Source organism: Sminthopsis crassicaudata, chromosome 1 (genome assembly GCF_048593235.1).
Source record: "Sminthopsis crassicaudata isolate SCR6 chromosome 1, ASM4859323v1, whole genome shotgun sequence".
NCBI lineage: Eukaryota > Metazoa > Chordata > Mammalia > Dasyuromorphia > Dasyuridae > Sminthopsis > Sminthopsis crassicaudata.
In genome coordinates this window covers 211,285,366-211,299,520 of record NC_133617.1, presented here as the reverse complement: position 1 = coordinate 211,299,520, position 14,155 = coordinate 211,285,366, and the positions used below count along the sequence as shown (strand labels likewise).

The 14,155-nt window shown below is 33.5% G+C and overlaps 1 long non-coding RNA gene across 1 annotated transcript in view; it reads left to right on the top strand.

Annotated features, from left to right (window-relative positions):
* LOC141553632 (uncharacterized) overlaps positions 1 to 13,065 on the top strand; it is a 176,867-nt gene extending 163,802 nt beyond the window's left edge. Inside the window, exon 2 of the long non-coding RNA XR_012485563.1 lies at positions 12,897 to 13,065. This is a non-coding gene — a long non-coding RNA (uncharacterized LOC141553632). The remainder of the gene's footprint in view (positions 1 to 12,896) is intronic.
* Positions 13,066 to 14,155: the final 1,090 nt, after the last annotated feature.

Genomic DNA, 14,155 nt, shown 5'->3' with positions numbered 1-14,155 from the left:
TCTAACCAATCTGACAGATGTGTAGTGGTATCTCAGAGTTGTCTTAATTTGCATTTCTCTGATTAATAATGACTTGGAGCATCTTTTCATATGGCTAGAAATAATTTCAATTTCTTCATCTGAGAATTATCTGTTCATATACTTTGGCCATTAATCAATTGGAGAATGGCTTGATTTCTTATAAATTAGAGTCAATTCTCTATATATTTTGGAAATGAGGCCATTATTGGAACCTTCAACTGTAAAAATGTTTCCCAGTTTATTGTTTCCCTTCTAATCTTACCTGCCTTACTCTTGTTTGTTCAAAAATCTTTTCAATTTGATAAATCAAAATTTGCTATTTTGTGATCAGTAATGATCTCTAGTTCTTCTCTGGATATACATACATTCTTCTTCCACAGGTCTGAGAGGTAAACTATCCTATGTTCCTCTAATGTATTTATAATCTCATTCTTTATGCCTAGGTCATGAATCCATTTTGATCTCATTTTGGTGTATGGTGTTATGTGTGGGTCAATGCCTAGTTTCTGCCATACTAATTTCCAATTTTCCCAGCAATTTTTGTCAAACATTGAGTTCTTATCCCAAAAGCTGAGGTCTTTGGGTTTATCAAACACTAGATTATTAAAGTTATTGATTATTTTGTCCTTTGGACCTAACTTATTCCACTGATCAACTAGTCTATTTCTTAGCCAATACCAAATGGTTTTCATAATCACTGCTTTATAATATAATTTTAGATCCGGTACAGCTAGGTCACCTTTATTTGATTTTTTTTCATTAATTACCTTGAAAATCTTGACGCTTTGTTTTTCCCTGAGCTTTGTTGTTATTTTTTCTAGTTCATTAAAATAGTTTTTTTGGGAGTCTGATTGGTATAATGCTAAATAAATAGATTAGTTTAGGTAATATTGTCATTTTTATTATATTTGCTTGCCCTATCCAAGAGCATTTAATATTTTTCCAATTGGTTAGATCAGACATAATTTGTGTGGAAAGTGTTTTGTAGTTTTGCTCATATAGTTTTTGATTTTCCCTTGGCAAATAGATTACTAAATATTTTATACTATTGGTAGTTACTTTAAATGGAATTTCTCTTTGTAACTCTGTTGGATTTTGTTTATGATATATAAGAATGCTGATAATTTAGGTGGGTTTATTTTGTATTTTGCAACTTTGCTAAAGGTGTGGATTATTTCTAATAGCTTTTTAGTAGAGTCTTTGGAGTTCTCTAAGTATACCAGCATTTTATCAGCAAAGAGTGATAATTTGGTTTCCTCATCTCTAATTCCTTTCTCAACACTTATTGCCAAAGTAAGCTTTTCTAATATAATATTGAATAATAATGGTGATAGAGTGCAACCTTGTTTCACTCCTGATCTTATTGGGAATGGTTACAATTTATGCTTACTGATGGTTTTAAATAGATGCTACTGATTATTTTAAAGAAAAGTCCATTTATTCCTATACTCTCAAGTGTTTTTAATAGGAATGGATGCTGGATTTTAGTAAATGCTTTTTCTGCATCTATTGAGATGCTCATAAGGTTTTTGTTAATTTGGTTATTAATATGACCAATTATACTAATCATTTTCCTAATTTTGAACCAGTCCTCCATTACTAGTATAAATCCTACTTGATCATGGTGTATTATCTTAGGGATGATTTTCTGTAATCTTTTTGCTAATATCTTATTTAAGATTTTAGTATCAGTATTCATTAGGGAGATTGGTCTATAGTTTTCTTTCTCCATTTTCAACCTACCTGGTCTGGGTATCAGTACCATGTCTGAGTCATAAAAGAAATTTGGTAGGACTCTTTCATTCCCTATTTTTTTCAAATAGTTTATATAGCATTGGGACTAATTATTCTTTGAATGCTTGGTAGAATTCACATGTAAATCCATCTGGTCCTAGAGATTTTTTCTTAGGGAGTTGATTGATAACTTGTTATATTTCTTTTTCTGAAATGGGAATATTTAAGGCATTTACTTTAGACCCTCTACCAGGAAGGTGAAGTTAATGGGGGAGGGTCAAGAGCCTGCTCAGGTATAGGCAAAGGTGAAGCTGAGCTGTGAGAGTGAGGATTACCACATCCTTTAGGTTCACTCAACTGCTCATGCCCTTCAGCTATTTTTTTCAGTACCTTCCCTCTTCTCTTTCTTTTTCTCCTCATGCTTTTTGGTCTGGCTGTTCTCCTTAATTTTTTTTTTTAAACTTGTGGGATTATTTAAGGCCAATTTTATTATGTTGTATATATAGAATGTTTCCTTATAAATTGAATCAGGAACATTATCATTGTAATATTCACTTTGTTGCTCTCCTATTAGTTTCCAATAATCTGCCTCTATTTCCTGTTTCTCGAAAATCCAAGGGGACATGCATTTTTAATGTTTTTAAGAGACAACTAATCTGCTCCCAAATTACAAGCACCCTTTGCCTCTTTATTAACCTAAGTATGCTTTCTATAGAGCTCCCTAGGGATGGGAATGGGGAAGGCTCTTTTCCTAGTATCTGTCCCATTTCATTCCTTACCAAAGTTTTCTGTTTGTCTATTTTAATTCTCACCCTACTTCCTAGTCATAGGGACTTTTTCACTATCATTATGATTGAGCTTTATGCAGGTCCTTAGTTCACGTTGGGTCGCCATATTTAATGTCCGTGGAGGACCTCAGGATCAGTCAGAGTCAGGATCAATCAAAGTTCTTGGTCTTTGGGGTAGAAGTGAAGCAGGCAGGCAAGCTACCACAAGGCTTGCCAAAGATGTATCCTGGATTCTGGAATCTGGATTCTCTAGCCTCTCTCCTTCTGGTACTGCAGCCAAGGGTCCCCTGATCTCTCTCCCTCAGCCCTGCAATCTTTAACTATGATTATCTTACCACCAACATTCAGTAAGCACCAATCATGAGGAGAGCTATCACATTACCATATCATCTAAATATATAGAGAGAGCCATTATCTCACATTGAATAGGCAATTACCCTTAAGTGCTCTGCTATTTGATTCAAGCACACCTTTTCAGAGTTTCAACCTCTACACCACTCACCATCACTAAATGTAATTTCCACATACTTATAGACCACACAAAACCCAGAAGATATGAAAGATAAACTACTCTCATTGAGAGAGAGCTTAGCAAGTATCACATCCAAATAACAGCCATGCATGAAAAAGGACTGGCAAATGAAGACCAGCTTACTGAACCCAGAGGTTGATACATATTTGTTTGTTTTATTTTGTTTTTTTTTGTTGTTGTTATTTTTTGAAGTGGCCATATTGAAGATGAGTGCCAGGAAACTGATATATGTTTTGAAATTAAAATTAATCTTGTGAACAAGCTTATATGCCAAACAAAAGAGGTAAATGATGGGCTCATAACAATGCTATTGACATCTGTAGAAAAACATCATTGCCTATGCTTTCACCATGACATACCCAGATAAAATTTAAAACAACCTTATGAAAACCTGGAGACCCTCACCATCAATATGCCAAAAAAGGAAAAGTTAATAATTCTCAGTATTTTTAATGGTAGGCTCAGACTATCAGACATGCCATTTCCAACAAAGTTACAAATAGCAACATTAATGGTAACAATACTGGAGGCTTGTATATGTATATTTCATGACTATCTCATCAGCAACCCTCTTTCTTTTACCTAAATGCAATAAAACTTTGTGAATAAAATTTTGTATGATTCTAAGGAAAAGAGATTGACAAAGTATAACAAAAGCAGTTTGTGATTCAGAGTGCTGGACTAATCATAGACTTATCCTCTTCAAACTAAAAATTCACATTCAACAAAAATGGTGACTCCAAAATAATAGCTTAGATTAGACCACTTCTCTGAGGAGGAACATTTTGTTGGTTACTTAGAGGAAAAGTGGAAACAACACATCATTGGCAACAGTGGAACAAAAAAGTATAGGACAACTTTCAGAGATTGTGTAGATTTTGTACAGCCACTCATGTGGCCCAGAACACTTGCAAGAATCAAAACTGATTTAATGAAAATGATGGGGAAATTCATAAGTTGCTAAATGAAAATGAAAGATCCACAGGATGTTTTATTCATCTTCACAGGATAATTTATCAATTTCTATGAAGGCAGCATTTAATTACATTAAGTGATGCTTAAAAAGATGCAGAATTTTTGGCTTAGTGAGAAGGCAGATGAAATTCAATGTATGCTGATAGTCACAATGCAAAAATGCAAAGGGTTTTTATAATGTCCTGAAGGCTGTTTATGGATCAAAGCATAAGTGCCTGAAGAAGTTCATCAATATTGTACATTAATTTCATGAGGACATGCTTGACCAGTTTCTGAATTATGGATGATGCTCTCACATTTTCCCAGTCACCAGTAGAATAAAACAAAGATATATGTTTGATGTTATTAGCAATGTTGTTAAAATCCTCCAGTGAGAACAAACAGGACATCAAGGTCAGCTATCACATTAACCATAAATTCTTCAACTTGAAAAGGCTACAAGGCAAGACTAAAGTGGAGGGAAACATGGAGCATGCTTTTTGGTTTGCAGATGTATATAATTCAATTCAGCTTCTGAGGCTGAGATGAAAGTACAGGTCAGTTTTCTCCTACTTTTGCTAATTTTGTCCTAACAATTAACACCAAGGAAACAGCCAGCAACACATGCTCCATATGTTACAACAAATGGAGAAGTTGTGAATACTGTACATAAGTTCATTTACCTGGGCAGCATACTTCCCAGGGATGTAATTTTATAATTAGATTGACATGTATATTGCCAGAGCTATCTCAGTTTTGGGGAGTCTCCAAAGAAAAGCATGGGGGGAAAGATGTAATATACTAATAAGCACAGTGGAAGTCTACAGAACTGTTGTGCTGACTTTATTTTTGTATGCCTATGAAATCTGGACAATGTATTAGTGCCATAAAAGGAAATTTAATGAGCTCCATTTCACTTATGTCAGGATGATTATGAAGATGACCTGGTCGGATAAGACAGCAGGTACTGAGGTTCTTGGATTGATTCATATTGAATGTAAATAATCATTTCCAGAAAACCTCAAGGTCTTCCCCTACCAGATTTATTTATTTATTTATATTTGAGAGGGAATATGTGAAAGCAGAGATTCTGTGCCTCAATTATTACCTACTCTTAATGATTGAATGCATATGGCTTCACTCAAATTCAGACCTGTTGAAGACCTTAGTTTAAAAAGATAAAATTCTCCCATTTCATCCAGAGACGTTTCCAGTCATCTTGATCTATATCTTGCCACTGAACCCACATGATTTTGGGGGGGAAATTGAGGCTCGTGACCTTGCATAGCCCTCCCTCACTTAAATCCAATTCACTTAGATAGCATAGCATCACCTCCTGATCTGATGGTCCTCTGAGAACGAAATACGAACAACCTTTTTCAACTTACTGCAGAGAGAAAAATTCCATTGGGTTGGCCACATTGTTAAAATGCCAAATGCAAAAACTATTTTAAAAAGAACTCACAAAGAGCAAGCTCTCCCATGATGGTTAGGGATGGAAAGTGATACAAGTATTCTTTCAAAGTCTTTCTCAACTTTAGAATTGATTGTGCAAGATGGGGGACATTAGGATAGGACTGATCAATGTGGTATGCTTTCAGAGAAGGCACTATATATTGTGAGCAAAGCAGAGTTAAAGTAGCTGAAAAGAAATAAGATGGCCAAGATAGAAAATACACCTGGGATGATCATATGGCCTATTTATATCTGACCTGTGGCAAGCCTTCAGAGTTCATATTGATCAGCTACTGTTGAACACACTGTAGCTTGACTCTAATATAGTAATGTCATTTTGGTACTTTTTGATAAAAGGACAACAAATAGATGAGTGAAAAGTAATTATAATTCCTCAGTGCTCATTTAATTCCAGGCTCTTAAGTAGCTAAATATTTTGGAAATGAAGATGCTAATTATACTAGTTGGCTTGATATTTGGAGATGGTCATTTTAAACAACTGTTAGTATTCTGGAGCAAATGATATGCCTGTGGGAACTAGAAAATAAATTGCTAATATTTGAAAACAAACAGAAATATTCAACTAAAATAAGATACTGCAAAGAATATGTGAGACTCTTAGCAAGTTACATAATCACATGCAATTGCTTACTTTTTTTTCTTTCTTTTAATTTTCATTTTAATTTCACATCATTTTTTCCCTACCATCATGCAATGAATTGGATATTACTTACTTTGGCCAAAAATTCAATAGTCAGTTTTGGGAGCCAAATTTCCATGGAATCATGTGAATTCCCAAGATTTTAATAGTCCATGTTTCACATTACTTTTTGTTTGCCCAGCTGTGTACATTCCAAAATCTCCAGGAGAAAATAACTTTTGTGAATGCAGAGACTAACTTTTTTTTTTCAATTTATGTTACTTCAGCACCAGCTCAGTATTTTATTTATAACAAATACAGTTTGTTGTTTTGTTTTTTTTTTTTCCTTTTTAAACCACGCCTAGTTGTTTTTGCAAGATTAGAAGTATAGTTAAGCCACTGACTTGGATGAATGCTCTTCTGATCAGTGTGCCTGTTCCAACCTATTCTGTTTTTAGTCTAATATGCATTGCTTGTCCTTAGACAGCCTGTTTATCCTTAGGCTTCTGAAACTCAAAACTCTAGAATTTAAGTGATATACTAATCTTAGCCCCTACTTATAGCAGGAATTATATTCATGTGTCACTATGAGTGGCCTAATAATCGCTATTGTGTGTTAAAATACATTGAATTGAATCTTCACAACACAACTTAAAATGAAGTTATTAAAATGATCATTACAACATTTAGCTATAAAAATTTTCTGTAAATATGCCAACAAATAAATATTCATAGGATAAGTACTGCATTCTCTGCTCAAGATGTCCCATGGGCAAACAAAGACCATAAAAATAAGTATTCTTGGGCCCATTATTCTCTTACAATTTTGCATGATACTACTTAAATTTATTACTTTAAATGCTTAAATTTAAATTATAAATATATGTATGTATATACATATATGTATATATGTGAAAATTAAATCTTATAGTTTGCAAAAGCTAAGACTTTAGAATACCATCACATCTACCTGTTCTCAGTAGCAGTGTTTGCTTTTCAACTTAGTTTCAATCATAATACCAATTCTCAATAGGATCTGAAAAAGGAGGTAGCTACTTTATACCTAAGACAAAATGATTTTGTCCACCTTGGTATGTATGCAGCAAACTCTTAGTGGCATCTCTCCTGTAAGCAATATAAGGACATGTTAACTTTAATTAAGGTCATTACTAAGATTCATTGACCCTCATTTTCTAATACTGCAATTTAAAGATCAAGAAGTCAGACTAGTGACACACAATCTCTAGTTGTAAAGATTTGCTGCCAAGCTTATGTCCATTATGAAAACATTTCTAATTCATCTATATTATTCATGTTCATTCCCCCTGAATAGTTATTTCCTACCATTTAAAAGCAATCAACATTAGATTGCTTATTGGTGTAAAATGAAGTTAGGGGATGTAATAAGGTATGTCTTTGAAAGGAATCAGGAATGATTTACTTCCTATTCCCTAAACAAACAAGGAAGAAGATAATGACCAAGTCAAAGAAATGTTTAAAGTTTTGGAGAAGTCTTTCATCAATCAATTGATTACAGGCAAATCCAATAAAAGCAAATATTCTAAAACAAATGTATTTACTTACCCTGCTATGAATTGATCTTACAGATAGTTGGCTAGTTATCATTATCTAATTAAATATCTCTTTGCTTTCCAAAGTAAGAGTTTGAAGTCTTGATTTTATTTTAAAAAGAAAGATAACAGGAAAATACATTCAGCAGCAATAAGTATATTCCTTTAATGAGCAGAAAGTTCTAGTGTAATCTATGTGATGTTTATGTTTTATACTAAAGTGAATCCTTTTAATAAATACTTACAACTACTTTTATTTTTTAAATTGTTTTATTATCCTCTAGTTACATGTCAAGAAAATTTTTAGTGTTCAATTTTAAAAATTTTGAGTTCCAATTTTTTTTTCTTTTCTCCCTCCTCTGCTGCCTTCTGAAGATGGTAACCATTTTGAAGTGATTTATACATGTGCCATCATGTAAGACATATTTCCATATTAATCACAACTGTTAAAGAAGAATTAAACCAAAAGGGGAAAAAGGCAAGAAAAAATGAAATAAAAATATACTTCATTAGGTATTCAGAATACATCAGTTTTTAATCTGGTTTTACTCCTTCATGAGACTATTGCACTTATCTTGGATCATTGGGTTACTAAGAAGAGCTGGGTTGATCACACTTGATCATCATACAATGTTGCTGATATGTATGCCATGTTTTTCTGGTTTTGCACTTTTCACTTTGAATCAGTTTGTGCAAGTCTTTCCAGGTTTTTCTGAAATCTGCCTGTTCATCATTTCTTATTATATAATAGTATTTCATTATATTCATATACTACAACTAATTCAATTATTCCCCACTGAATAAGCATACCTTGGAAATTCCCATATTTAACACAAATATGTTTTCACAGGTAGGTACTTTTCCTTTTTTCTCTTTGGGATACAGAACTAGTAGTGTTCTTGCTGGATCAAAGGACATGCACATGTTGGTGGTCCTTTGAATATACTTCCTAATTTCTTTCCAGAGTGCTTGAATCAATTCACAACTCCACTAGCAGTACATTATTATCTTCATTTTTCCATATTTTTCCATAATGGTTCTAGAAACATATACTTAGATAATATGGTGATGTGATGGCTCTCCTCAAAATTGGTGCCTGCTGAATGTGTTGTGGTGAGGTAATCATAGGGAAGAATTGGAGGGCTGAAGGAGAGAGTCAGAGTTTCTCTGCCACAGCTCGTTCAGCAGGGAAGACTTCAGACTCCAGACTCCAGAGTCTAGGATCTATCTTTGACAAACCACATGGAAGTTTGCCTGCCTCCTTCACTTCTCCTAAAGTGAGACTTTAAAGTCCTAAAAGGACTTTGACTGATTCTTACTCTGACTAATCTTGAGGCCCTCCAGAGATCTACCCTGGATATTACACCCAAATGCTAACATTTCTAATACAATATTGATAGTCATTATGATAGTGGGCAACCTTGTTTCACACCTGGTTTTATTGAGAGTGGTTCTAATTTGTCCCCATTACATATGATAGTTGCTGATGTTTTAAATAGATGCTACTGACTGTTTTAAGGAAAAGTCCAATTATTCCTATGCTATCTAGTATTTTTATTATGAATGGATATTGAATTTTATCAAATGATTTTCTGCATCTATTGAGATAATCATAGTTATTTTTTGTTAATTTGGTTATTGAAATAGTCAATTATGCTAATAGTTTTCCTAATATTGAACCAGCTCAGCATTCCTGGTATAAATCCGACTTGCTCATAGTTTATTATCCTGCAGATTATTTTCTGTATTCTCCTTGTCAATATTTTATTTAAGATTTTTGCATCAATATTCAAGAGGAAAATTGATCTACAATTTTCTTTCTCTGTTTTCACCCTACCTGGTTTATGTATCAGCACCATGTCTATGTCATAAAAGGAATTTGGTAGAACTCCATCTTTCTCTATTTTTTCAAATAGTTTGTATAGTATTGGAATTAATTGTTCTTTAATTGTTTAATAGAATTCACATGCTAATCCTGCCCTGGATTTGCCGAAGAGATTTTTTTTTTTTCCCTTGGGGAGTTGATTAATAGCTTGTTCTATTTCTTTTTCTAAAATGAGACTATTTCAATAATTTATTTCCTCTTCTGTTAACCTGTACAATTTATATTTTGGTAGATATTCCTCTTTTTCAGTTAGATTATCATATTTATTGGCAAAAAGTTGGGCAAAATAATTCCTAATTGTTGCTCTAATTTCCTCTTCATTGGTGGAATATTCTCCCTTTTAATTTTTGATACTAGCAGTTTGCTTTCTTTTTTCCCTTTTCTAATCATATTAACTAGAAGTTTATCTATTTTGCCCCTTTATTCAAAATTCAAATTTGGTATTTAAATAGGAGGAGGTTTAATTTGTTCTTTTTCTAGCTTTTTTAGTTGCTGGCTCAGTTCATTGATCTTCACTTCCCTAACTTTTACAGGATTCTATTTACCTCCTTAACTTCATTCTTATTTATTTGGTAATTAAATTTATTTAGTTCTGAAAAAGCAAGTTTGAAATCCCCCATTAATATAGTTTTGCCATCTAATTTTTCTTGCAGCTCTCTTAATTCCTCTAGGAATTTGGATACTATCCCACTTGGTGCATATATTTACTGTTAATATTGCTTCATTGTCTATAATACCTTTAAGTAGGATGTAGTTGCTTTCCTTAAGTCTTTTAATTAGCTTTATTTTTGCTTTTGCTTGATCAGAGATTAGGATTGCTACCCCTATCTTTTTTTTTTTTTTAACCTCAGCTGAAGCATAATAGATTATGCTCCAGCCTTTTACCTTTACTTTAAATATATCACTCTCCTTTAAATGAGTTTCTTGTAACCAACAAATTGTAGAATTTTGGCTTTTAGTCCAGATTGCTATCAGCTTCCTTTTTGTTAAGAGAATTTATCCCATTCCCTTTCACAAATAAAATTACTATCTCTGTATTTCCTGTTTTCTTGTTTACCCCCAGTTATATATTTTTTCTTTTCTTTTCCTCTTTTCTTCCTCCTCAGTATTTTGTCATTGATTACCCACTCCCTCAAACAGCCCTCATTTTTTACAAGCCCCCCCTTTTTTATATACCTTACTCCTTCCACTTCTCCTCTCCCTTCTATTAGCCTCCTCTCTTCCTTTCTCCCTTCTACTCCTATTTCCCTATAGGATGAAACAAGCTTCTCTGTGAAGCTAAATGTGACCTATTTTCTCTGAGCCAAATCTAATGAGAGTAAGATTTGCACAATGTTCATCCCCTCCTTTACTTTCCCTCAATTGCAGTAGGTCTTTTTTGCTTCCTCATGAGATGTGATTTGCCCCATTTTAACTCCATTTTCATCTTCTTCCAGTAAAATCACTGGATTTCTCCTTTAACTTTTTTTAAAAATCATCACAATAAAATCAAATTATACCTATACCCTCTAATATTCACAGATATCCAGAATTAAAACTATCATCTTTCTATATAGGGGCATAAGCTTTTCAACTTTTAAAAGAAAGTTATTTTTTCTTTCCTGTTTACCTTTTTATGCTACTCTTGAGTTCTATATTTGAAGATATAAATTTCCTATTTAGCTCTGGTCTTTTCATCAGAAATAGATGAAAGTCACCTGTTTCATCGAATATCCATCTTTTTTCCTAAAAGATGATGCTCAGTTTTGTTGGATAATTGATTCTTGGCTGCAATGCAAGTTCTTTTGCCTTTTAGAATATCAGATTCCAAATCTGGAAGCTGCTAAATTCTGGATAATGATGATTGTGGCTCTTCAATATTTGAAGTGTTTTCTTTTGGCTGCTTACAATATTTTCTCCTTGATTTGATAATTCTACAATTGAGCTTCAATGTTTCTTGGAATTTTCATTTTTGAATCTCTTTCATGAGGTGATTAGTGACTTCTTTCAATGGCTATTTTACCTTCTAGCTCTAGGATACCTGGGAAGTTTTCCTTGATGATTTCCTGAAAGCTGATGTCTAGGTTCTTTTTCTTTTCCATCATGGTTTTTAGGAAATCCAATAATCCGTAGATTGTATCTCCTGGATCTATTTTCTAAGTCAGTTATTTTTCCAAGATAATATTTTATATTTTCTTCTATTTTTTTGGTTTTGTTTGATTCTTGAAGTCTCATTTATTCATTTACTTCCATTTGTTCAATTCTAATTTTTAGTGAATTATTTTCTTCAGTCAACTTTTTGGACTTCTTTGCATTTGGTCAATTGAACTTTTATATAAAGTGTTTTGTTCATTGCATTTTTTTCCATTTCACAGATTTTGTTTTTCAATGAATTGCTTTCTTTTTCGTATTTATTTTGGAAAAAGTTCTATTTTTCCCACTTCATCAAGTCTATTTTTAAGGAGTTTTCTTCAGATAAGTTCTAGTTTTCCTTTTCCATACCCTCTTGCAAAGTTCTCATTTCCTTTCCCCACTTTTCTTCTAACTCTCTTTTAAGATACTTTTTGAATTCTTCCTAGAGAGCCTTATTAAATGGGGCCCAACTCATATCACCACTTGTGACTTCATCTGGAGCTGGCTTGCCTTTAGAATTCTCAGGTTTTATGGTTTATTATTCTCTTTCAACAAAAAAGCTGTCTATGGTCAGATTTTTTTTTAAATTTTTTTGCTCATTTTTCAAAAGGTTAAGGTCTGCTCTTGAGGCAAAGGAATGACAGCCCTATTTTGCCCTGTGACTGTTCTGCTGAGTGATTTTCAGGGCTGGCTAACCACAGCCAGGTCCCACATTCTTCCAGGCCTTATTTTGCCTTTTGTATTGGTTTTTGGGTGTCTTACAGCAAATCTGCTTACCCATCAGATTGCAAGGAGGATAAAGTAGCTTAAATACCTCTGGACAGATTCTCTGGTATGTGGCTGCAGGAATGCACTGACTTCTAACCCTGGCTCTCTGCCTCGAGCTCTTGGTGCTATGGTCTGAGTTCAGCAGCCTTTGCCCCTGCTGATAGAAACAGACATTTTCTGAAGTTCTTCCAAAGTTATCTTCTTCTGGAAATTTGTTGTACTCCAAATACTTGTGGATTCTGTCACTCCAAAACCAGTTCAGAGATTTAATCTGCTGTTAATTTGAGGGAAACTAGGAGGAGATCACAGAAAGCCATGTCTATTCTCTGTCATCTAAGTTGCACCAAGGGTCTGGAATCTGATATTCCAAAAAGCAAAGGAACTGGGATTACAGCCAAGAATAAGCTATTCAGCTAACATGAGCATTATCTTTCAGGGAAGAAGATGGACATTAAATGATCTTGGTGAATTTTACCTATTTCTAATGAAAAGACCAGAAGTGAACAAAAAATTGGATCTCAAAACACAGAACTTAAGAGAAGCATAAAAAAAATTGAAAAGGAAAGAACTATTGAGAACTAAATTTCTGTCATGGATATACTTGAGAATGCAGGTATAATTTGATTTTATTGTGATAATATGAAAAAGAAACTAGATATGGAAAGGGGATCATACTGAATTACAGGAAAAAAAGAGGTAAGATAAAGGAAATTACATCTCATGAAGGGGCAAAGAAAAACCTATTATAATTGAGGGGAAAAAGGGAGAGGGATGAGCATTTCATCAGATTTGGCTTTAAGGGAGAATATCACAAATATTTCGTATCACAAAGAAACTTGTCTTACCTTATAAGGAAGTAGAAGGAAAATGGAAAAAAAAAAAAAGAAATGGAAAGACTAATAGAGGAGAAAAACAGAAGAATAAGGGGAAAGGTATAAAAAAGGGGAAGATGTTCCAAAGGGGGAAGGCTGATTGAGGGAGGTGGTCATCAAAAGCAAAATGCTGGGGAGGAGGGAAGGGGGATAGGAAAGAGAAAAGGACAACCTAGTGTAAATAAAATGACAAGAAATGAAGCATTAGTTATCTTAACTGAGAATGTGAATAGAATGAACTCCCCCACAAAATGGAAGAAAATAGTAGACTAGATTAAAAAGAACTCTACAATATGTTGTTTACAGGAAACAGATTTAAAGCATAGTGATACATAGAGTAAGGTAAAGGGCTGGAGCAATACACAGTACACTTCAAGTGAAGCAAAAAAAGCAGGCATAGCAATCCTGATCTCAGATCAAGTAAGAGCAAAGATAGTTCTAATTAAAAGAAATGAGGAAGGAAACTATATCTTATTAAAGGATACCATAGATAATGAAGCAATATTACTACTAAACATAAATGGTATAGCATGGAAATTCCTAGAGAAGAAGTTAAAAGACATGAAAGAAGAAACAGACAGTAAAACTATACCAGTGTGGGATCTCAACCTTGTTCTCTCAGAAATAGATGCATCGACACATGTATTGTACCTAGACTATATTGTAACACATGTAAAATGTATGGTATTGCCTGTCGTCGGGGGGAGGGAATAGAGGGAGGGGGGGTAAATTGGAAAAATGAATACAAGGGATAATATTATAAAATATATATATATATATATATATAATAAAAAAAAAAGAAAAAAAAAAGAAATAGATGCAT